Source organism: Castor canadensis, chromosome 1 (assembly GCF_047511655.1).
Source record: "Castor canadensis chromosome 1, mCasCan1.hap1v2, whole genome shotgun sequence".
NCBI classification, from domain to species: Eukaryota; Metazoa; Chordata; class Mammalia; order Rodentia; family Castoridae; genus Castor; species Castor canadensis.
This window is the reverse complement of record NC_133386.1, coordinates 37862619-37884483: the sequence shown is the minus strand read 5'-3', so window position 1 is coordinate 37884483 and position 21865 is coordinate 37862619. Positions and strand designations below refer to the sequence as shown.

General features: G+C 39.9%; 1 protein-coding gene across 2 annotated transcripts in view; it reads left to right on the top strand.

The window, feature by feature from the left end:
- Positions 1-871: 871 nt before the first annotated feature.
- Positions 872-21865, top strand: part of Ncoa7 (nuclear receptor coactivator 7) — a 153058-nt gene continuing 132064 nt past the window's right edge. For both annotated transcript variants that reach the window (XM_074075249.1, XM_074075247.1), the window contains exon 1: positions 872-1008. The gene's annotated coding sequence lies outside the window, so the exon portion shown is untranslated. The remainder of the gene's footprint in view (positions 1009-21865) is intronic.

Genomic DNA, 21865 nt, shown 5'->3' with positions numbered 1-21865 from the left:
TCTGTCGAGTCTCTGCCAAAAGCTGGCTGGCTGATCCAAATTGCTACATTCCTACTGCTGTAATGATTGCAATTTGGCAGTATCCAGGATATTGTACCGGGGACGGGAGGGGGAGGAGATGATGGGCCCCTTTACTAAACCCAATTCCGGAAAAGACAGAAGGATTAATTGACTGTGGCTGGCGGTCCCCAAGCCAGAAGGAAAAGTCAGGGGGCTTTAAGGCTGCAGAAGACGCTGTAACTCCAGCTGTGCTCTAAAGCCTTACTACCAACGAAAAGTGGGGCACAGGGCCGGACCAGCTGTAGCGGATGCGGCCGGGGGGCGGGGGCGAGGTAAGCGAATTCTGCCTGGTTTCGCCGCGGGCTGCCGGGTCACAGCAACGCGCTCGCGCTCTGCAAGCGTCACAAAGGGCCGAGGCCTGCGGAGGCGGCGCGCGCACCTCTCCGGGGCGGAGCCGCCGGGCTGAAGATGGGGTGGCCGGGGTACCCCACCTCCAGCGAGGAGGTCGCAGGGGGCAGGGAGGATGCGGCAGCTGCAGCCTGAGCCGCCAAGCCCGGTCGCTGAGTTCCCCGGCTCCCGCCGCAGCGGAGGGGCGCAGAGCGTGCGGCGGGCCGGGCGGAGCTAGAGGCGGGCGTCAGCACCGTGTCGCGCCACCCGCAGCTCCCGCCTTTGGCGGGGCCGGGGAGCCTGTGGCGGCCGATGCCCTGAGCGAGGGCGCAACTGCAAGGGCGGCGAGGCCCCGGGCGTGGGAGAGCCCTGTGGAATCCCGGTGGCGGCGGCTCAGGCTGCTTCCACCGGCTCGGGACTGCGGCCCTGCAGGCGCGCCCTCCGCGCTCTTTCCTCCTCCTTTTGCTCCTCCTCGGCGCACGGTCCTCCCCCGACCCCTCCTTCCACCCACCCCGGAGGATGCGCTCCCCCGCGCCCAGCGGCAGAGGCCACCGCTCCCAGAAATGCGTGCGCCCGAGCCCCATCTCCCGGACCCGAGGAGCCGGCGCCCCCGCCCTGTAGGTAGGTGGGTGAGGCGGGGCCCAGCCCTGACGGCCACCCGCTGCTGATGCTGCAGCTGGGAGAGGCCGAGGACAGGGACCCGGACCTGGACCTGCCAAACTTGCCTCCTCGCCTGGGCTCGGAGGTGTGCTAATGGCGCTGGGCGCAGCCCCCTGAAATCCTCTCCTGGAGCTCTTGAGGCCGAAGAGGGGCGAGGGGGGAATCTTGACCCTTCCCGTCCACCCTCTGGGGACCTTAGCGGCGTGGGCGGGGGTGGGAAGGACAGGTTGGCGTGTGGCTTATATAGGGGAAGAGAACACCGTTGGATTTTCAGTAGCACGGGTAGAAATAGGTCTTTGCTTTTTTCAATTGGATTAGCAGATGCGTTATTCCTGGCTTTTTAGCCAAATCATGTAGGCGAGCAAGGCGTGGTTGTCGGCGGCATCTAGATGAGGTTGTGGATTTTTGTGTATGTCATAGCTGGTCCGTCGCAAAATTAATGGCGCACACCCTCGCCGTCAACATTTTGGGGTAGTTTAGAGAAGGTTCTTTTAGAAGTCAGATCATTAAGAGGATGGATGAGGCCACGGTGTTCTTCCGTTGCCGACTCAGGCTATGCCTGCTTTCGAAGGGATGGGCTTGAGTGGCAAGTTTGATACAGGTGTCGGGAGTTGAGATTCTGCCGGGAGGATGGAGGCACAGGGTCCGGCCAGCAGAGGCAGCCTTGTGCACAGCCTAACTTCCAACTCCGTGTTAATGGTTTGTATTTCTGAGAAAATGGTTATGGATTCTTTTTCCTCCTCTTGATGTAGAGTTCCTACGTTAGAGCTTTGCAGCAAGATGATCTCTTCCCAGGCAATGGTTTTAAAATTTTTATATCAAGCAGTAGCGTTTGGAATTTTGGAAAATGGATCATTGTAAACTTCAATTTTATATTCACATATTTAGGATTTGAGATTTAGCGAACGGAATTAATATAAACACCAAGAGGACAGAACCTTCGTTTTTTTCCTTCCATCTCGTAATCTGCATCTTGGTGCCTGTTAGGGGCTCATTAATTATTTGTTGAATGAATGAACTGTGTTTCGAACTTCTGAAAACAGCAATTTAGAATTACAGTGTATTTTTGTTTTGTCACCAATGAAATGTGACTGGATTTTTAAAAATTGCTACTTTAAATAATAAGCAATCTTGGTTATTAAATATTTACATTTGAATTCTGACTTTATTATTTATTTTTTTTAGCACTGTAAGGTGTTATTAACTTCTCCCGCACTCTTAGGTGTATTTTATGTGTAAGGTTGCACATTTCTCAGTCTCATTGTAATCAAGCTTGTTTCACTTAAACTTTCAAATAGAATTCAGGTTTTAAAGAAAATTGTAAGCTATTCCAAAGGGAACAGTCATTCAGTTAATAAGTGACATATTAACTTGTTTCAGAGTTGAGCTGTGTTTTAATCTAATTGCAATGTGTTTTATTAAAGGTAAAAATGAAAATAAAAGATTTCGAAGTTTCTGTGATTCATATGTGATTAAAAATATATGATGTAGATACAGGTACAGTTTTTATTTTCTGCAGGGCTTAGGATGGGACCCAGGGCCTTCCGTGTGCTTGATAAACTTTCTGCCTCTGAGCCACCCAGATGTGAATTCTTACCTGTTTTCCGCAGTGCATAAGCATATTTCTTTCCAGGTTTTACATCCGGAACAACTGTGAAATGAGGCATTTGAAAGATCTATTACCTTTCTGCTTTAAAATGTTATTTTGAAAGACAACAAAACAAAAAATAAGGATAATGGCATCATATTTTCTCTGTTCCTGCACTATGATAGTTCCTGTTTTTATTTTGTGTTTTCCTGCCACATAAATCTTGTGAGTTAGCATTAACTTCTTTTCAATCTCTGCTCAACAAAATTATCTAAACATGGTCTCCTTAATTTTCTTCTTTTTTGTTGTTTAATGCATCTTTACATCCTCGGTATGTATTACCCAAAAAACTTACTTTCATACAATATGGTAAACCATAGCTTATTACTGTTGCTTCACTAACCTAGTAGAGTTCTTCCAAATGGGTGAAGAAATAATACTTTTATGAAAAAGGGAAGATCAGGTGAACTATGAGAAGGAGCTTGAGGGGGATCTAATTTGTTATGATTTATTAAAATCAAATTTCCCCCATGCAATGAAGAGAATGACATTTCCAAGCCCTCCTTTGTAATCAAGGGTATTGAGCAGATGTTTTTTTCCTTACTCACTTTACACCATTGCAAAGAGCCCTCCCCTGTGGTTACAATAAACCCTTTTTACTTTGTTACTTATAAGCACTTACTTGTTTATTTGACAAGTACAAGTTGAGCATTTAACAATGCCTTGTAACTTTGGGTTTTGGAATTCCAGTCAGACAAGAGCTGGTTCCTAATTGCAGAATGGAGGAGGCATTTTTTCCCCCCTCCTGTGTGTCCTGAACCCAAAATGCTCAGTGCTTCTGGGACTGATGACTCTCTTCTTGGGTTCTGCCTTGTTGAGCCCCCAGCAACCCCCTCTCCAAAAGCACCACTGAAATGCAATCCTAACATCTGGATTTCTTTATGTTTTCTTTCTGTGTTTTCCTCAAGCTTTTAAAGAAATCTCTAACTGTCCTTCCTGTGATTTTCTGTCTTTTAAAAAATCTCAGGCCATAATTTTTTCAAAGTTAAACAGGATCTTCTCAATTCACATATCCTGGAATCAAAATTGTTATGGCTGCAGAAAAACTATACAGAAGTAAATTTGTGTAACCTTGAATTACAAATATAGGGAATGGATAGTTGAATAATTTTTATGTACTGGTCTCCTTTCAATGGGAACAAAATGCCTTTGTTTCTGCACATGCTAGAGAATGTGAATTGTCTGTAAATTTTATCCAAAGTTTATAGAGGTTTATAGAGGTTTGGCTGAACAAAGGTCATGACTTCCCTTTTCCTATCCAATATCAGACAAGGTGTCTAGCTAGATCTTCCCAAACTCTCTACCTTGGTTACCTTGTTTAGCATCCATAACACCACCTCCACCACGTGCACACAGGGATTTTCTTAACAGTGAGAAGAAACCTACTGTATGTCACTTACGATGTGTTTAAGATCATGGTCCCTTCTATAGCACCTGTTTGAAGTTCATGCACAAAATGCCATTTCACTCTAGATGACAAGGAAAAGCTACACCTCTTGAGGACAATTAAAGCATGTGTGACTTTTTCTTTTCTCCATCATGCAAACTGAGAACAGATAATTATATTTTCCTTTCCATCTTAACAACTAGCAAATGAAGAGTCAAATTTGCAACTCAATTTTAATATCCATGTAAAAAATCTATAATTTAATTGCAGTGTTCTAACTTCCCCTTGCCCTTTTTTTTTTTTTTTTTCCTACTTCACAATAAGACCCCTAAAATCCCCTTGGTCTTTAGCTTCTGTTTTACCTTGTTTACTTGTTTTTATTTTATTTATTTTTTTGGTACTGGTGCTTAAACTCAGGACCTTCACCTTGAGCCACTCTACTAGTACCCTTTTTTTTTTTTTGTGAAGCGTTTTTTCATCATAGGGTCTTGAGAATAATTTGCCCAGGCTAGCTTCAAACCACAATCCTCCTGACCTCTGCCTCCTGAGTAGCTAGGATGAGCCACTGCCACCTGGCTACCTTGTTTTTCTTGATTCTGATTTTAATCTGGTTATACTTTCCCCATTTTACTGAATTACATTATTTCATGATGACTCATCCCCTGTGGAGCAAGAGAAAATCTAAAACATACCAGATAAAAACATTGCAGAATTGATTTCTGAACATACTATTTTTTTGATGAAGGCATTTAGCTGGTTATGCTAAGTTTTGAACAAATATAAATTTGGTATATTGGAGCTTGTGTATATATGGCCAAATGAAAACTATTTTATAGTTTTGCAAACCTAAATTGCACTGATTTTAACTGTTAAATTTATGCTCAGTCACTGAAGTAGGTAAAGCCATTCACCTTAAGTCAGTTATCTGCAGTGCCTTCCTTATATGCTGTATTAGGCTGAGCAGGAGATTCTGTGTAAGTTTTAAGTCATTTTCAGCTGAAGGACTGATCTAAACTAGTGTGATGCTCACCACACTGGATTGCCAATCTTACCTTCAAGAGTAATTCATATAATTCATCCTTTTGGGGGGTGATGGTATTGCGGATTGAACTCAGGGCTCACACTTGCCACTTGAGCCATGCCTCCAGCCCTTTTTCTTTAGTTACTTTTCAGGTAGGGTCTCACTCTTTTTGACTCATCTGACCTCAGACCACTAGCCTACCAATGCCTCCTACATAGCTGGAAATATAGATGTGAACCATCATGCCTGGCTTGTTTGTTGAGACAGGATCTCAATAACTTTTTGCCGGGGCTGACCTTGAACTGTGATCCTTATGATCTCTGCCTCCCCGGTTGCTAGGATTACAGATGTGTACCGCCACACCCGGTCCTCATCCTTGCTTTAATAAACCAGATATCCTTATCTATTTACCAAGTTAATTGGCCAGATATTCTTCATTCTGGTGCTTTGACAATTATCTCTTGACTGATTTTTGCCAGGTAAATAAATACCATTATGTGATACAAAGGTTAGGTTTCATATGTTTATCACCCACGTCGACAGAGAGACTACCCCTTTCAACATTCAGTCATTGGTAGAGTCTGGGAGTCTTACATTTAAAAATAATCAGAATTCAAAAGTGCAACTTGAAACATACGAGAGAGTTTGAAGAGACTTGGGCAGGTTTTCACATAGAGACATCTTATCCCAGTAACTTCCATTTCTTTTTTCTTTTTAATGTATTTTTTAGAATAGACAGTATTTTCACGTGGCTTTATAGGTGCAGTTGGGACACAGTGGAACAACTCCCTCTTCCCCATCTATCACCTGCTGTCCCTGTCCACAGGCAGCAGTGATTTCAGTTAACTGAGACGCTTCTGTGGCATTTTATACATATACAAGCAAATGTGAATGTAGAGTCTAGTCATTTTGTCTCAACTATTGCTCTAATTCGTCCTGCTCCCACTGCCCTGGTATGGCACCTCAGACGCTTAAAGGGACTATGATCTGTGTTCTGCCTTCCTTGGCATCTCAGCTAGCCTTTCCTCTAAACTTCCCCTCTTATGCCTTCTAGAGGATCGCTGGCCTATGCCCTAGTCTGTCTCTTGGGCTCTGAGGAATTCATCTCCTGTTCCCTCTGCCTTCCTGCCATGCATTTGACCCAAACCCCCTTTCTCCATTTCATGGACCTTTTAAAAAAAAATCTGACGAAGGTTCAATGCATTACTGCTTGCCACACACACCATTTGCCTCGTTTATGGACCTCACATTATGAAGCTCTGTTTAGTAATACAAAACTGATGGTCACTCCCTGCATGTGCGTGCTTCTCCATGTTGTTCCTTCTACTTGTCACACTCTGTTCTCCAGCTTTTATCAGCAAGCCACATTGAGTTCTGGTGTTACTGTCGGGGACTTTTCTTAGTCGAGATCCCATGAACTCTTTTAGGCTTTCACTGTGTTGGAATCCCAGGTGGGTTTCCAGAGTGGAAATAGGCATTTCTCATAAGTAGCAAAAATGCCTTTCTAGTACAAATTAACTATGAGTTTTGGTGACAAGACTGGTCAAACAAAACAAACAAAGTTGAAGTTTTTATTTAATCATTTGTCCTTTTCTCCCTACCCCCCTTCTATAATACATGTCCATATCATTATTTTTGAGCAATTCTGGTTTTACTATTTGTCCCTCAGATACTGTGTTAGCACTCATTAAAAATGGCTTTTGAGCTTGTGGAATGATTGAAGCAATAGAGGGCCTGCCTAGCAAGTGTGAGGTCCTGAGTTCAAACTACAGCACTGCCAAAAAATAAATAAAATAAATAATAAAGCTTTCATGTGCATTATGATCCTAGGGTGTCTTTTATGCCTCAGATGCTGGGTTTTTCTCTAGTTGGTACATAAGAGAGCCAAAGCCTCTGCATAGAGTATCATTAAAGTTTAGAGATACAACAGGAAAAAATGTTACTTCTCAAAAATTGCAAGCATTAAACATTGTTCCTGATAGATGTCTTGGAACACTGAAGGGAGTGTCCCATCCTAAAAAGTGACTCCTTAAATATGTGATACAGTTTTAGTTCAAACCCAAGTAATCAGAGGACCTCCTAGGTACTCTGTTTTACTGCAGCATTCCTGGCATAAGTAATGTGCTTTTGATTCCTGATTAACAGAGGAAAGTAAGAATTTAATAGTGCTTGTTGAGCCCTGTTCATGTGAAATTTCAGACTGTCAGTCTGAAAAGCACAAGGCAGTTCTGCAGGTGCGGGTCCCTCAAGAGTTTTCTTTTCCTTCTGTAATTCTGGCCTCACTATGCAAACATCAGATTTACCAACTTGTTTTCCCAGGCACACTTACACAAGGACTTGAGTGTGCCCTGAATAGTAAAGATGAATATTCTAGACACTGGATGAGTGTAGCCTCTGCAGTATGGTGTAAATCACAATTTCAGGCTATTTGTCCATCAGTTCTGTGGTCTCAGGTGTTTATAGCTGACCTAGTTTCTGGTGATCCTCCCAAGATACTGCCCATCTACAGAATCCCACTGAACCAGAGAGTTACCAATACTTTTTGTATTTTAAATCACAGAGCCTTCCAAATTAATTTTAATATGCCTTAACTTTTTAAAAAGTATTATGGTGAGAAGGAGGAATCAAAAATTCACAAAGCAGGCATTTAAAAGAGCTAAGACTTGGAAAAATACTGACTTTATTGCATGAAAGAAATGCAGATACTGTAATTTAGATTGCAAAAGTCAGTAACTATGGTGGCAAGAGTGAGGTTGTTTCATATCCCACAGATAAGAGGGTATGTTGTTATACCTTGGACAGAGGCAGTTGGGCTTCAGCAGTGAGCCTACTATCTCCTAGAGGCCCATGGGGTAGTAAAGGGGTTAGAGCAGGGATGCTGCAGCCAGTTAACCAGCCTGGAATCCTAATCTGCCATTCATCACCTGTTGGGAACTTATGCAAGTTAATTTTTCCTTACCTTAATTTTTTTTCTGTCAAGTGAAGATAATATACTATCTATCTCCTACATCATACAGAGAATTCGGTAAGTTGATTCATATAAAGTATTTGGAGCCCTGTCTGGCACAGAGTAAGCTATTCTGTAAACATTAGTTATCATCATGGGTAGTAGTGAAAACGAGAAAAACTCAAACCGTGCCTGTGTGTGTGTGTGTGTCTGTCTGTCTGTGCTACTGGGGTTTGAACTGTACGTTTTCTAGGAAGGTCCTCCACCACTTGAGCCACTCTGCCAGACCCAATTAAGACATTTTAAAAATGATAGTGTACATGTATGATAAAATATTTAATCATACATAATGGTCTGCTGGGTGTTGGTGGCTCGTGCCTGTAATTTTAGCTACTCAGGAGGTAGAGATCAGTAGGATCACAGTTCGAAGCCTGGGCAAATGGTTTGAAAGACCCTATCTCAAAAATACCCAACACAATAGAGAGCTGGTGGAGTGGCTCAAGTGGTAGAGTGTTGGCCTAGCAAGTGTGAGGCCCTGAGTTCAAACCCCGGTACTGCAAGAAAAAAAAGATAATGGTTTAAGCCAGGCATTGTGGCAACACCTGTAGTCCCAAGTATGTGGGAGGTGGACATTAATAGGATTAGTGTTTGAGGCTAACCATGGAAAAATGTTAGCAAGACCCCATCTCAACAAAGAAGCTGGGCGTGCTGATTCATATTTGTAATCCCAGCTATACAGGAGGTAGTAGGATTGCAGTCTAAGTCCAGCCCAAGACTGATCTGAAAAACAAACTAAAGTAATAAGGTCTGGGCAGGGTTCAAGTGGTAGAGTGCCTGCCTAGCAAGATTGAGATCCTGAGTTCAAACCCCAGTTTAAAAAAAAAAGATAATATTTGAAGCAATATTTAACCACATGGAAGATATTCATAATAGAGTTAAATATCAAACTCTAGCTGAGCACCAGTTCCTTACACCTGTAATCCTAGGTATTCTGTAACAGAATAATCAGAACAATTGTGATGAAAGCCAGCCTGGGCAATAGTGAGACCCTATCTCAGAAATACCCAACACAACAAACGGGCTGGAGTAGTGGCTCAACTGGTAGAGCACCTGCCTAGGGAACATGAAGTCCTGAGCTCAAACCTCAGTACTGCAAAAAAACCAAAAAAATAAACCACCAAACTCTATATTCATCCACGAGCCCATTTTATCTGGGAGGCAGGAAGAGGGGTTAAGAACAGGAATTCTAATTTGATAGATGAAAAAACAAGTGACAAAATATTAGCATTACTAGCATTCTTTTCCAACTGATGGAATCATGGATGATTTGCATTTTCTTTTTTCCACATTGTACTTTTTAATCCATATGTATTACAATGATGATTGCTAAAAATTATTGTAAGTTATGTATCATAGGATATTTTATTCCTTGTCTTTACCAAGCAAATATTCATTTTGAAATAGTTTACTTTCTCTTCCTCTTTTTGAAGCTGCTAAAATCTTACTTCCTCAATTTTTTCATCCACAAATCATCTGCTTGATATTTTCTTGCATTTAACTTGTTTGCTTTATGTATAGATCAGCCCTATTTTTTTATTTTTATTTTTTCTTTTTGTGGTAGTTCTGAGGATGGAACCCAGCCAGGGTCTAAGGAATGCTAAGCAAGCATTCTGCTACTGAGTACACCAGCCCCTCTTTCTTGAAGGATAAGTAGACCAAGGAAAATGATTTATGAGCCATTAGTGGTGGCAGCTTTCTCTTAGGAATTTAAGCCAGAGAATACTTGTCTTATCTCCTACCCCACCCTGCATGACCTTGGCATTCCAGTGGGATCAGGATCCTCAGTAATCCTACTCATGTAGGGGAGTAAGTCCTGCCTCCATGCTTCTCTGTCCTCTCTATCTGAATGTTTCTTTCACATTTCTCCCTTTAAAGTCAGTCGTTGGGTGGGGGAGGGGGGCAGGGGGGAGAAATGACCCAAACAATGTACACGTGAATAAATGAATAAAAATAAATAAAAGCAATTCAATTACAAAAAAAAAAAGAAGAATATGTGTTAAAATAATCATAAATCAAATGATTATTTTGTATTTCATTAGTTTTGACCCACTGGTCAGTATCTGAACAATATTCTAATATTTTTCAATATTGTAAGTATCTGAACAATATTCTGTAGTTCAAAATGTTTTATCTCAGCATCAACTGCTAAATATGAATTGCAAAAAAATAAATAAGTCAGTCATCTGCACCAGGTTGATATTTAATTTATGAGCACTGTCTAAGCCATCTATTCTAGTAAATGAACTAAAGATTGACTTGTTTTATTGTTTCGTTCTTACAATAAGCTGATAGAGTTTGTATTTTATATTACTCCATGCCTTGCAGTTTTCTAGATCAGCATTATCCATATACGTGGGACAGGAAAACAGGATGTTAAAATGTTGATGACATTCTTAGACATGATAATGAGCTTTTGGCTCTGTCTTTCTCCTTGCACATTTTTCTTTTTCTTATTTTCAAGATAAGAATGTTGTATCATTTGTTCTCTTAGTCCTAGAGAGGTTTGCCTGCAGATACAATAATAGATTTTCCTTCCTAAAATCTAAAAACTAAAGACTTTGATTACAGAGAGCACCACTTACTGTTAGCAAGTGCATTGATAATAGGGGCATACTAAGGTACAAATTAATCCTAGTCACAAAGACACCTCTATCATCAACTATAAAATATTGCTTGTTTGATCTAGACAATTTCACGAATCTGTCAGAGAATGTATTTAAAGTACATAAAGATACTAAAATTTCAGAGGTCTTGCATTTCCTGGAAAGGACCAAATCCCAGGAATTGTTTTCACTTATCTGCTCTCATAGTCTAGTGCAGTGATTTTCAAGGTGTGGGGGGGATTCACGTACCCCATGAGGATATGGCAAAGAAATTGTTAAAAGGTGTGTATCGTCACTGCATGAATCCTTTTTTTATATGTCTTATATCTTTATACAGAAGACATGTTTTATAAGTAAAAAAATTAGGACTTCATGCTGAGATATTTTAATTGACGTAGAATATGATTTTTAAAAGTGGAGACCTCGTGAATAAAAGGCAAGAATTTATTGTTCCCTAACATAAAGTCAGTTTCTGTTATTTAGCCATAGTAAGTAAAAATCAATTTAATAATAAATTCTGTGTCCGACCTCAGCCAGGAGTTGTGGTGCATGTTCTTGTGTGCACCTGTGCATGCACAGATAACGTAAGACACATTCCGTGCCTTCCCAGGGCTTACAGTCTGACTGGAAGGAATGTGGAACAATCAATTAGAAGATGACACGTGTTAGCATAAGTGTGTACCAAGGAACCTAGCAGTATACTTCTGTTAGGCTAAAATTACTAAAGAAATTGTGATGTGAGTGGCACAGTGTCCTCATGCCATGCTGCATTCCCAGACTATTTCAACCCCCTTTTTTTATTAAAATAGTTCCTTGAAAAGCAGGTCAGTTCCCAGGCCACCTATTCAAATGAACTGTGCTTGAATTATCTGCTGGATACTGATGTTGAGTGGATTAGTTTTCAACTGTAGTATTGAAAATAATATTTACCACTTCCCTCAATGACATGTCCATATTGCCTGTAATTTATAAGAGAAAACATTAGAATAGACATGATGGGAGAGTAATACAGTTTTGGGGACAATATCCTTTTGGAGCACTGATAGTGTATAAAAGTAATTCAAAATTAAGACATTAGTTTCCTAGGGTTGTAAAGACAAAGTACCACAATCTGGGTGGCTTTAAGCAGAAATGTCTCCGAGTTGTGATGTCCAAAATGATGTTGTCAGCTGTCAGCAAGGCTGTACTTCCTCTGAAACCTCTGGAGAAATGCCTCCTGCAATCCTTGGTGTTCACCTAGCATGAAGTATGAAATGATGCTTACGCTGTATAGCCATGCAGCAGGATGTGGGTAAATGACCAGTGGAAGGAAGGCAGCTTCTTGGTCATTTGTGTCAATTGGTTGCTTCTGTCTCTGGGCTTTGGGATCCCAGGCTTGTGGGGCTGGGCTTGGCAAGGCTGAGCTGGACTTCAGAGTTCAGGCCGAGACCCAAGCTGAAGAAGGGAAAGCAACCATCAGGGGCAGACTCTTCTTGTAGAGAGCAGACACTTGCCAGGCCTCTTAGGCCTTAGGTCAAAATAAGTAACATTAATAATGCTTATAGTGTATTGATCAGAACAAGTCACATGGCATATTAAGTGGAAATGCATACATATTTCTGTACTAGTACAAAGCACCAGAATTGCATAGCCAAGGTAAGGATGTGTAATTCTAATTCTGTTACACTGGGTGAGGGAGTGAGTAACAGAACAGCAATCCAGTGAACCAAAGAGCCATTTTCCTTCTGAATGCTACAAGAACTTTTATGTTAAGCAACTCAATAAAGTCTTATGAGAAAAAGTACTTAAACCACAGGCTTGGTTTCTCAAGGTAGTCTCTGGAAAATTATAGCTGAATATTGTACACACAGTTTTTTTTTCTAAGAAGTCATTCTCACTGCTGTTCAGTTTCACGTTGGGCATACTTCCTGTCCCATAGTACTTTTGTTGTGCCTTGTTTCTGAACCTACGTTCATGTACTTACCACAGTTTACACTTTGCTGACCAAAGCACTGGATGCGTCCCTCTCCTAAGGGAGGATCTGGAAGAACTGCTGGGCTTTTATGTGCCATGACAGAGAATACTTTTGTTTAGGATAAAACTGTTGACAGTTTACAGATCTGATTATTGCACATTGCATTATTGACCTAAAACTGTGAGTGGTTGTTTCAGGAGATATCCCACTTCTAAGACTTTCCTGAACAACACAGGCTCATGTGACCTGGCCCTCATCTTAAGGACCCATTGTGCTTTCTGAATTTTATTTGGCATGAGATTTCATACCCTTTTTTTTTCTGATCAGTTTATTTTATGTAGTTCTTATCTTCCTTGTCAAAATGAAAGTTTATTTAGGACATATTGAGTCCTTTTTATATTCATAGGCATTAGGTAAATAGTACAGTGGTAGGCATAAAATGGGTTTTCAGTAAATGCTTGCTAAATGAAGACATTGGTAAATGTGTTACAAGACACCACTTAGGAGCAAGTGTAAATTGTTTTTGCCACTTATATGTTGCATATAAATAAATATGCTGAAAGCACATTGAGAAGAGTGATAATTCTTTTTATTTTACATTTTTACAAGTGTGAGTGTATGCCACTGTATTTTGAAAATGCATTCAATTGCAAATCTCATCCACAGAGAACAAAGAAGCACTTGGCCTTTTTCCCTTAGTAAAATGGCAATTTACCTGATAGAATGAACCTTGTATCTTTTATTGATAGTCTCAGAAAAGACTCGTGTTTAATTCTTAAAAACTAGTGTTTACAGACCATGTGTTATATGTTTTTTTTGAAAAGGCATTTCATTTATTTTTAATACTTTTATCCCTCAAATTTTACTGTTTTTTTTTTCATCAGTTAACTTTTGATTCAGACCCACCAACTAGACACCTTCCATCAAATAATAATAAAAAGATAGCAGTCACAGCAGCAGTAGTGCTACTGCTCACACTTACTTCTGTCCTGGAATTGAAGGAGTTGGGCACAGTGCAAGACCAGGAGTAGTGTTTTCTGTGAGCACTTGGTGCTGGCACCACAATTCACATTAACATGCATACTCTGTAAGGCTTTGGGGAATGAAATTGAGTTCTGTAACAGTAGAGATACTCCAGAAGAGTGTGAAGCTTATTTCTTTCTGGCCAGGCTAGAAAATGTCTGTGTAAAAAAGTTAAATAGGCCAGAGACCCTCTGGTTTTAAAAATGAGTCTGACTGACTATATTGCAATGAATTCAGGCTGTAACTGAGAACAAAATTCTCTTCATACCCAATGGTGATTGATGGTGAGAAGGGTGAAGTTTTCCCTTATGGTTGGGAGAGGAGATCAGTAGAGTGGGCTCTTTTTCCTACTTTCATTGCCTTCAGTAATTTTTTATAATTTAATGCAGATTTCTCCCTTCTTACCTGCCTTTGTGTGAAGACAAAAAAATTCAAAACTGACATTCTACCTCTTACGAATATTAATGAGAGGATGCATCTAATATATTAAAAACCCTTGATAAAATTTTTATAGAATCTTAATTTTTAGTTCTAAAGTGAATTATAATTCTAGTGTTTGCAAAAAATTGACTTGTAATTTAAAATCAATAAAGAAATAATTTTTTATTAAAAGATCAAAATTCCAAATTCTTTTTCTCTGTATTTGCCAATTCTGTTTTCTGTGGGGGAAATAATTAGATCGGCAGATGATTACATTTCAAAGCAACAGAAAAAAATTGCCAACTGCTAGGAGAAATACTTCTGGCATATTTCAAGACATTTCATTACTTCTTAAAATTTAAGAGGTAATTAATTTAATGAATTGAGAGAATGTACTGTCCACTTAGCTCGTTAAGTATCTAGTCAGTACAATAAATGTTTCCTGAATGCACTGACATGTTCACTGTATAGTCATGGGTAACCTGAACACAGATGAGCATCTGCACTCTAGGGTCAGGTGGCCAGAAAGCTGATGTTCAGCTTTTTAAATTTTTTTTTGACAACTGATTTAATGTGTATATGTCACAAATAATTATGTGCAGTATTTCTTTTTTTTTTTTTTTGAAGGTTCAAAATGCAATTTTTATTTAAAGGTTATGGCAATAATAAATAATTTCTAGAATCCAGACCTGCAAGTCTCATAACTTTCTTACCCTAACACATTGGAGCAAGGTCTTCAGAATCCCATGGGCCCCCAAAATGCCCTTCTATAGCACTATGCCCTCTTACTGATTTCTTGCTCATAGTCTTAAGGTTCCCACTCTCTTTACTTCATTACTACCACCTTTTGGTTTTTTTTTTTTTTTTTTATTTTTCTTTTATTATTCATATGTGCATACAAGGCTTGGTTCATTTCTCCCCCTTGCCCCCACCCCCTCCCTTACCACCCACTCCACCCCCTCCCGCTCCCCCCCTCAATACCCCGCAGAAACTATTTTGCCCTTATCTCTAATTTTGTTGTAGAGAGAGTATAAGCAATAATAGGAAGGAACAAGGGATTTTGCTGGTTGAGATAAGGATAGCTATACAGGGCATTGACTCACATTGATTTCCTGTGCGTGGGTGTTACCTTCTAGGTTAATTCTTTTTGATCTAACCTTTTCTCTAGTTCCTGGTCCCCTTTTCCTATTGGCCTCAGTTGCTTTAAGGTATCTGCTTTAGTTTCTCTGCATTAAGGGCAACAAATGCTAGCTAGTTTTTTAGGTGTCTTACCTATCCTCACCCCTCCCTTGTGTGCTGAAGCTTTTATCATGTGCTCATAGTCCAATCCCCTTGTTGTGTTTGCCCTTGATCTAATGTCCACATATGAGGGAGAACATACGATTTTTGGTTTTTTGAGCCAGGCTAACCTCACTCAGAATGATGTTCTCCAATTCCATCCATTTACCAGTGAATGATAACATTTCGTTCTTCTTCATGGCTGCATAAAATTCCATTGTGTATAGATACCACATTTTCTTAATCCATTCGTCAGTGCTGGGGCATCTTGGCTGTTTCCATAACTTGGCTATTGTGAATAGTGCCGCAATAAACATGGATGTGCAGGTGCCTCTGGAGTAACAGTCTTTTGGGTATATCCCCAAGAGTGGTATTGCTGGATCAAATGGTAGATCGATGTCCAGCTTTTTAAGTAGCCTCCAAATTTTTTTCCAGAGTGGTTGTACTAGTCTACATTCCCACCAACAGTGTAAGAGGGTTCCTTTTTCCCCACATCCTCACCAACACCTGTTGTTGGTGGTGTTGCTGATGATGGCTATTCTAACAGGGGTGAGGTGGAATCTTAGTGTGGTTTTAATTTGCATTTCCTTTATTGCTAGAGATGGTGAGCATTTTTTCATGTGTTTTCTGGCCATTTGAATTTCTTCTTTTGAGAAAGTTCTGTTTAGTTCACATGCCCATTTCTTTATTGGTTCATTAGTATTGGGAGAATTTAGTTTTTTAAGTTCCCTGTATATTCTGGTTATCAGTCCTTTGTCTGATGTATAATTGGCAAATATTTTCTCCCACTCTGTGGGTGTTCTCTTCAGTTTAGAGACCATTTCTTTTGATGAACAGAAGCTTTTTAGTTTTATGAGGTCCCATTTATCTATGCTATCTCTTAGTTGCTGTGCTGCTGGGGTTTCATTGAGAAAGTTCTTACCTATACCTACTAACTCCAGAGTATTTCCTACTCTTTCTTGTATCAACTTAAGAGTTTGGGGTCTGATATTAAGATCCTTGATCCATTTTGAGTTAATCTTGGTATAGGGTGATATACATGGATCTAGTTTCAGTTTTTTGCAGACTGCTAACCAGTTTTCCCAGCAGTTTTTGTTGAAGAGGCTGCTATTTCTCCATCGTATATTTTTAGCTCCTTTGTCAAAGATAAGTTGCTCATAGTTGTGTGGCTTCATATCTGGATCCTCTATTCTGTTCCACTGGTCTTCACGTCTGTTTTTGTGCCAGTACCATGCTGTTTTTATTGTTATTGCTTTGTAATATAGTTTGAAGTCAGGTATTGTGATACCTCCTGCATTGTTCTTTTGACTGAGTATTGCCTTGGCTATTCGTGGCCTCTTGTGTTTCCATATAAATTTAACAGTAGATTTTTCAATCTCTTTAATGAATGTCATTGGAATTTTGATGGGAATTGCATTAAACATGTAGATTACTTTGGGGAGTATCGACATTTTTACTATGTTGATTCTACCAATCCATGAGCATGGGAGATCTCTCCACTTTCTATAGTCTTCCTCAATCTCTTTCTTCAGAAGTGTATAGTTTTCCTTGTAGAGGTCTTTCACATCTTTTGTTAGGTTTACACCTAGGTATTTGATTTTGTTTGAGGCTATTGTAAATGGAATTGTTTTCATACATTCTTTTTCCGTTTGCTCATTGTTAGTGTATAGAAATGCTAATGATTTTTCTATGTTGATTTTATATCCTGCTACCTTGCTATAGCTATTGATGATGTCTAGAAGCTTCTGAGTAGAGTTTTTTGGGTCTTTAAGGTATAGGATCATGTTGTCTGCAAATAGGGATATTTTGACAGTTTCTTTACCTATTTGTATTCCTTTTATTCCTTCTTCTTGCCTAATTGCTCTGGCTAGGAATTTCAGTACTATGTTGAATAGGAGTGGAGATAGTGGGCATCCTTGTCTGGTTCCTGATTTTAGAGGGAATGGTTTTAATTTTTCTCCGTTAAGTATAATGCTGGCTCTAGGTTTGTCATATATAGCTTTTATAATGTTGAGGAACTTTCCTTCTATTCCTAGTTTTCTTAGAGCTTTTATCATGAAATGATGTTGGATCTTATCAAAGGCTTTTTCTGCATCTATTGAGATGATCAAGTGGTTTTTGTCTTTGCTTCTGTTAATGTGGTTTATTACGTTTATTGATTTTCGTATGTTGAACCACCCCTGCATCCCTGGGATGAAGCCTACCTGGTCGTGGTGAGTAATCTTTTTGATGTGTTGCTGAATTCGATTTGCCATTATTTTGTTGAGGATTTTTGCATCAATGTTCATTAAGGAGATTGGCCTATAGTTCTCCTTTTTGGAGGTGTCTTTGCCTGGTTTAGGGATAAGTGTAATACTGGCTTCATAAAATGTGTTTGGCAGTTTTCCTTCCCTTTCTATTTCATGGAACAGTTTAAGGAGGGTTGGTATCAGTTCTTCTTTAAAGGTCTGATAGAATTCAGCAGAGAATCCATCAGGTCCTGGACTTTTCTTTTTCGGGAGACTTTTGATTGCTGCTTCAATTTCATTTTGTGTTATAGGTCTATTCAGGTGATTAATTTCCTCTTGGTTCAGTTTTGGATGATCATATGTATCTAGAAATCTGTCCATTTCTTTTAGATTTTCAAATTTATTTGAATATAGGTTCTCAAAGTAGTCTCTGATGATTTCCTGGACCTCCATGGTGTTTGTTGTTATCTCCCCTTTTGCATTCCTGATTCTACTAATTTGGGTTTTTTCTCTCCTCATTTTAGTCAGGTTTGCCAGGGGTCTATCGATCTTGTTTATTTTTTCAAAGAACCAACTTTTTGTTTCATTAATTCTTTGTACGGTTTTTTTGGTTTCTATTTCATTGATTTCAGCTCTTATTTTTATTATTTCTCTCCTTCTATTTGTTTTGGGATTTGCTTGTTCTTGTTTTTCTAGGAGTTTGAGATGTATCATTAGGTCATTGATTTGGGATCTTTCAATCTTTTTAATATATGCACTCATGGCTATAAACTTTCCTCTCAAGACTGCCTTAGCTGTGTCCCATAGGTTCCGGTAGGTTGTGTTTTCATTTTCATTGACTTCTAGGAACTTTTTAATTTCCTCTTTTATTGCATCGATGATCCATTCTTCATTAAGTAATGAGTTATTTAGTTTCCAGCTGTTTGCATGTTTTTTGTCTTTACTTTTGTTGTTGAGTTCTACTTTTACTGCATTGTGGTCAGATAGTATGCATGGTATTATTTCTATTTTCTTATATTTGCTGAGGCTTGCTTTGTGCCCTAGGATATGATCTATTTTGGAGAAGGTTCCATGGGCTGCTGAGAAGAATGTATATTGTGTAGAGGTTGGATGAAATGTTCTGTAGACATCTACTAGGTCCACTTGATCTATTGCATATTTTAGATCTTGGATTTCTTTATTGAGTTTTTGTTTGGATGACCTATCTATTGATGATAATGGAGTGTTAAAGTCTCCCACAACCACTGTGTTGGCGTTTATATATGCTTTTAGGTCTTTCAGGGTATGTTTGATGAAATTGGGTGCGTTGACATTGGGTGCGTACAGATTGATGATTATTATTTCCTTTTGGTCTATTTCCCCTTTTATTAGTATGGAATGTCCTTCTTTATCTCGTTTGATCAATGTAGGTTTGAAGTCTACTTTGTCAGAGATAAGTATTGCTACTCCTGCTTGTTTTCGGGGGCCATTGGCTTGGTAAATCTTCTTCCAGCCTTTCATCCTAAGCATATGCTTATTTCTGTCGGTGAGATGAGTCTCCTGTAAGCAACAAATTGTTGGATCTTCTTTTTTAATCCATTTTGTCAAACGGTGTCTTTTGATGGGTGAATTAAGTCCATTAACATTAAGTGTTAGTACTGATAGGTATGTGGTGATTCCTGCCATTTAGTTATCTTAGTTGTTTGAAGGTTTGATTGTGTGTACCTAACTTGATGTTACTCTCTACTGTCTTGCTTTTTCTTATCCTGTGGTTTGGTGCTGCCTGCCTTTTCATGGTTAAGTTCGGTGTCACTTTCTGTGTGCAGGATCCCTTGCAGAATCTTTTGTAATGGTGGCTTTGTGGTCACATATTGTTTTAGTTTCTGCTTATCATGGAAGACTTTTATTGCTCCATCTATTTTGAATGATAGCTTTGCTGGGTAGAGTATCCTGGGGTTGAAGTTATTTTCATTCAGTGCCCGGAAGATCTCACCCCACGCTCTTCTGCTTTTCATGTTTCTGTTGAGAAGTCTGCTGTGATTTTGATGGGTTTACCTTTGTATGTTACTTGTTTTTTCTCTCTTGCAGCCTTCAATATTCTTTCCTTAGTTTCTGAACTTGTTGTTTTAATGATGATATGTCGTGGAGTAGTTCTATTTTGATCTGGTCTGTTTGGTGTCCTGGAGGCCTCTTGCATTTGTATGGGAATATCTTTCTCTAGATTTGGGAAATTTTCCGTTATTATTTTGTTGAATATATTACGCATTCCCTTCGCTTGCACCTCTTCTCCTTCTTCGATGCCCATGATTCTCAAGTTTGGTCTTTTGATGGAGTCAGTGAGTTCTTGCATTTTCTTTTCACAGGTCTTGAGTTGTTTAATTAATAGTTCTTCAGTTTTTCCTTTAATTACCATTTCATCTTCAAGTTCTGAGATTCTGTCTTCTGTTTGTTCTATTCTGCTGGATTGGCCTTCCGTTTTGTTTTGCAGTTCTGTTTCGTTCTTTTTTCTGAGGTTTTCCATATCCTGGGTCATTTCCTCTTTATTGTTGTCTATTTTTGTCCTGAGTTCATTTATCCATTTATTCATTGTGTTCTCTCTTTCACTTTGGTGTTTTTGCAGTGCTTCTATGGTTTCCTTTATTTCCTCTTTTGCTTTTTCAAATTCTCTATTTTTATTGTCTTGGAATTTCTTGAGTGTCTCCTGTACATTTTGGTTGACCCTATCCAGTATCATCTCTATAAAATTCTCATTGAGTACTTGTAGTATGTCTTCTTTTAAATTATTCTTGTAGGCTTCATTGGGTCCTTTGGCATAGTTTATCTTCATTTTGTTGGAGTCTGGCTCTGAGTTTCTGTTCTCTTCATTCCCCTCTGGTTCCTGTACTAATTTTTTGCTGTGGGGAAACTGGTTTCCTTGTTTTTTCTGTCTTCCTGTCATTGTCCTTGGTGTTTTTACTGTCCCTGTACTGTGTGTAATTAAGTATTTTCTAGCTTGTAATAATAACAATGGTAATATTGAGAATGGAAGAGTGAGCTGAGATGGAAAGCAAGAAGTTAAAGAAAAGGGGAAAACAAATATACAGACTAGAGGGAGAAAGCAGAACAAGGTATCAGACAAGAGAGTTTCAAAGGTATAAACAGGGAGTGTTAGTGTACTAATCGACAATAGGCTGAACAGACAATAGAGTGACAGAGAGAGGATTGAAAATCAAAGATAAAAAAAAAATAAAAAATAAGTATATGAAAGTAATATCTATTTATAAAAATGAATTAAAATAAAATGGAAAATAGAAAATTAAAAAAAAAAAAAAACAAAAAACCAAAAAACTTCCAAGTTTATATGCAATGCAATTTCAGTCTTAATAATTTGGATGTCCGTCTCAATCTCCAGTCCTGGAGTTGGTGCCTCAGATGTTGTTCTGTAGTTGTCTCATCAAAGGGGATGCATAAAGTAGAACAAAACTACACTCACACACACAGAGAAGAAAAAAAAAAAAAAAAGCCCCCCCAAGTATCCCCAGTTCAAATGCAATACAGTTTCAGTAAGTTTTTTGGCTTGCAGGTGTAATTCGGTTGTTCTCTCATCAAAGGTAGGGAGAAAAAGAAAAAAAAGCGTCTGGAGGCAGTTCTGAGAGTGGTATCTGCAACTGTGGCTTGCCTGCCTGCTGCTCTCAGCCTGTAGCTGGAGGCGTTATTTATGCAGATCTCTGGGGTGAGCTTAGCACTCACCTGGTCCCACAGGCTTTGTTTGCTCAGAGTTCTCCTGTGCGGGGGAGGGGGGCCTCTGCTACAGGCTTTTCCCTTTCCAAGCACTGGGAAAGGCGACACTGCCCCGCGTTGTCAGGCCTGCGTGTTTATTTACAGTTCACGTGGGAAGTGGGTCTTCCCTCCTCTCACAAGCGTCCCCGCTCCTGGTTGCTGGGCGCCCCGCTCCCGCCAGAGCCTCTCCAGAGCCTCTCCGGCCCGCCCGGCTCGTTTATTTACAGTCCCGGGAAGGATTCCCTTCCCCCAATCTTCAGCGCTCAGGGCGCCCCACCCTCTTTCCAGCGTGTCTTAACTGTTCTTATTGCTTAGTACTCAGTTTCTCTTTTTTTCCCCGGGTGGAGGTCAGTCTGTCCAGGGGGCTATGCTGCTCTGGCCCAGGCTTGTCTGTGGGGGAACCGCGGTACCGCGAAGCTCACCTGGTCCGCGTCTTCCCAAGCCGTATGGGCGCCGGCCACTGGCGGCCCGGGGGCCTCCTCGGTTCTCCGTTTAACGTGAAGTGGAGATT